The 3,721-nt window shown below is 42.0% G+C and overlaps 1 long non-coding RNA gene across 1 annotated transcript in view; it reads right to left on the minus strand.

The window, feature by feature from the left end:
* Window positions 1–2,440: 2,440 nt before the first annotated feature.
* LOC144245711 (uncharacterized) overlaps window positions 2,441–3,721 on the minus strand; it is a 3,983-nt gene continuing 2,702 nt past the window's right edge. Inside the window, exon 2 of the long non-coding RNA XR_013339402.1 lies at window positions 2,441–2,686. This is a non-coding gene — a long non-coding RNA (uncharacterized LOC144245711). The remainder of the gene's footprint in view (window positions 2,687–3,721) is intronic.

Consider the following 3,721-nt stretch of genomic DNA (forward strand, 5'->3'; position numbering starts at 1 on the left):
GCTCTGAGCTGGCAGTCAGCACAGAGCCCGACGCGGGGCTTGAACCCACGAACAGCGAGATCATGACCTAAGCGAAAGTCCGACGCTTAACCGACTAAGCCACCCAGGCGCCCCTAAGTCTCCTCCATTTCTTGATTGCCATGCTGCCACTCTCTTTGAAGCACTTAATACACTTCGGATGCAATTCCAGCCACATACATTGAGAAATGATTACACATTATGAAAGAATTTCTTCAGTTTGAAAAAATAATCCTATCATTGCCCATTTTAAAAATCAGTTTTTATCCCCAAAGGCAAGGAAATCGAGAGCAAAAATGAACTACTGGGACCTCATCAAGATAAAAAGCTTCTGCATGGCAAAGGAAACAATCCATAAAACTAATAAGCAACTGACAGAATGGGAAAAGATAGTTGCAAATGACATCAGATAAAGGGCTAGTATCCAAAATCTAACTCCACACCCGAAACAATCTAATCTAAACTCCACACCCGGAAACAAACAAACCAGTGAAGAATGTGTAGAAGATATGAACAGACACTTCTCCAAAGAGGACATCCAGATGGCCAACAGACACATGAAACGATGCTCAGGCTAAGAGAGACTAATGATAGAATACGAGGCTTGATTCAGGGGGTGAAATCGTAGAATCTGTTTCTACCTCACTAAGAGGTGAGGAGAAAGAAACAAAGACATTACTCAGAGAAACTATATAGGCTGATAACTCTGGAGAGAGAGAGAGAGAGAGATAAAAAGGTAGTGGTGGAGGTATAGAATGTAAACCTGAAGAATGGATTAAATGTGACTGGTTAAGCAAACCAGTGACCAAAGTGCCCCATCCAGCAGAGTGGAGGGTTATGAATGAGAAAAGGGAGAATATATCTGAAGAGAAAGAATTATCTAGAGTTAATCACAGCAGTGCATCCATGTTGGTCTTGCCCCAGGCTCCAGCAAAAACAAAAAAAAAAAAAAGCAGCTCCCTACCTGGGATGTGCATGGGTTGGTGTACACAGGTCTTAGTCTCCACTGTGTCCCACAGGAGGCTCCCTGAGGCCCCGTGTTGGTGGTCGTGGGGAGAAAAATGGTGGTGCCCCAGTCCCTTCTTGAACCAAGCATTGCAAATCACTCCTTTGGGTCCCATCTCTCCATGCTTCAGGAGTAACCAAGGTGGGCTGTGTTCTATGCCCCACACCCTGCCTCTTTTCTAGGTTCCTGTCCACAGGCTTCATTGATACCGCCTGAAACACAGTCCCACAGTTCACTGCTTCCCTGCTACCCGGGGTCAATGGGGGGAGGGGACGGGGGCAAGCAATTGGTGCAGACTCAGATCCTTCAGGGTCAAGTGGTGACACAGTGTGAGATCCGCCGCCTTAGCACTATCAGGGGTCAAGCCAAGGGAATTCAGCCTCTGCCCACTGCCTCCGTACCGCAGGGGTGGCACAAGCGCAGCAGAGCAGTTTTTCCTGGCGCCATCTGGGACCGGGGGCACCTGGTTCAAAGTCAGCACCCCAGCTGGAACTAAAAAACACTCTCTTTCTAAGCCGAGGTTTTTCTCTTCTTTGGGGACAGTTCTATGAGCAGTTTCAGCTTCTCTTTCTTTTCCCCTCAACTCACTGCAGCTGCCCGTGAGTGGGGCTCCCTACCCTCCCTCTGTGTCTCCAGTCCTGGTCTGCTCTTATCTTCCCCAGTTTGCACTCACGTACTTATGAGATTGCCTTCCCAGTGTACTCTCTCTTCCCAAACTCCTGTGGCTCATTGTCCTATGACTTCAGGCCTTCTCTGTTTGAGAGATGGGTGCCAGTCACAACCACGGAGCTCCCTACTCCACCATCTTGCCTGAACCCTTTGTTGATTTTCTAGTTGGATAATATATCCATTGATGTATGTGGTATGTTGGAAGTATCCTACTATTTTAGCACTATCAATGTCTTCCTTTTTTGGTCTGATGACAGTTATTTTGTAGTTATTCCTACCAAGGCACACAGATGTTTACAATTGCTAAAACCTATCATTGGATTGGTCCTTCTATCATAATGTACTATCTTTGTCTCTTGAAGTCGTTGTTTTTAAAGACTGTTTTGTTTGATATAAATATTGCTACCCTAGTTTTCTTTTCATTCCATTTTATGGTAAATGTTTTCCCATCCCTTCAATTTCAATCCCCATGAGGCTACAATTAGCCTCTTGTAGGCTGTCTACAGATGGATCTTGTTCTTAGATCCATTTGGTCAACCTATGTCTCTTGATAAGAGCATTTTGTCCTTTTGTATGGAGCCACAAAATACTCTGAATAACCAAAGCAATTTTGAGATAAAAGAACAAAACTGGATGTATCATATTCCCAGATTTCAAGATATACTACAAAGTTATAGTAATCAAAACCCTGGCAGAAAAACAGACACTTAAATCAATAGAATAGAAAAGACAATCCAGAAATAAATCCATGATTACATGGTCAAATTCTCTTTGACAACAAAGGCAAGAATTTGTAATGGCAAAAAGACAGCCTTTTCAGGAGCACCTGGGTGGCTCAGTTGGTTAAGTGGGCGACTTTGCTTCAGGTCATGATCTCATGGTTCATGGGTTTGAGCTCCACGTTGGGCTCTGTGCTGACAGCTCAGAGCCTACTTCATATTCTGTATCTTCCTCTCTCTCTGACCCTTCCATGTTCACACACACACTCTCTCTCTGAAATAAACAAAACATTAAAAAAATTAGAAGATGACAGTCTTTTCAACAAATTTTGGGAAAAGTGAATTGCAACATGCAAAAGAATGAAAATAGACCAGTTTCTTATATCAACACAAAAATAAACTCAAATGTATTAAAGACCTAAATAAGAGACCTGAAATCATAAAAATCCTAGAGGAGACACAGGAAGTAATTTCATTGTTATAAGCCACATAAATATCTTTCTAGATACATCTTTTCAGGGAAGGGGGACAAAAACAAAAATAAACTATGGACAGGAGCTTGGGGGAGGGGGGGTACCTAGCTGGTCAGTTGGAAGAACATGAGATTCATGATTTTGGGATTATGAGTTCAAGCCCCTTGTTGGGTATAGAAACTACTTAAATAAACAAAACTTTTTTTCACAGTAACAGGAACCATTAGCACAAAGACAAGTCAGTTTCCAGAATGGGAGAAGATATTTGCAAGCAATATGTCTGATAAGGGGTTAATATCTAAAATATATTTTTAGGGGCGCCTGGGTGGCTCAGTCTGTTGTGCGTCTGACTTAGGCTGGGGTCATGATCTCACAGTTCGTGGGTTCGAGCCCCACATTGGGCTCTGTGCTGACAGCCAGTTCAGAGCCTGGAGCCTGTTTTGGATTCTGTGTTTCTCTTTCTCTGACCCTCCCCTGCTCATGCTGTCTCTCTCTCTCAGAAATAAATAAAACATTTATAAAAACTTTTAAATAAAAAAATAGAGCACATTACCGTAATGAGCACTGAGTAATGTATAGGATTAAATAATTACTTTGTATACCTGAAACAAATATAACACTGTTTCTTAATTTTATACTTCAGGTACACAAAAGAAAAAAGTAAAAGAGGTGATTAATCAGAGGTCTACAGAACCAGTTATGGAAGAATATATAAACTAACAAATTGGGGTGGGGAGGAGTTGGCGTGCAATTACTAATGGAAAATATTATACTAAAAATACTGCTGATAAATGTAAACATTCACAATATGTACAATATGGAAAAAAATAAGAATA

This window comes from Crocuta crocuta, unplaced genomic scaffold (assembly GCF_008692635.1).
Source record: "Crocuta crocuta isolate KB4526 unplaced genomic scaffold, BGI_CrCroc_1.0 scaffold2088, whole genome shotgun sequence".
NCBI classification, from domain to species: domain Eukaryota; kingdom Metazoa; phylum Chordata; class Mammalia; order Carnivora; family Hyaenidae; genus Crocuta; species Crocuta crocuta.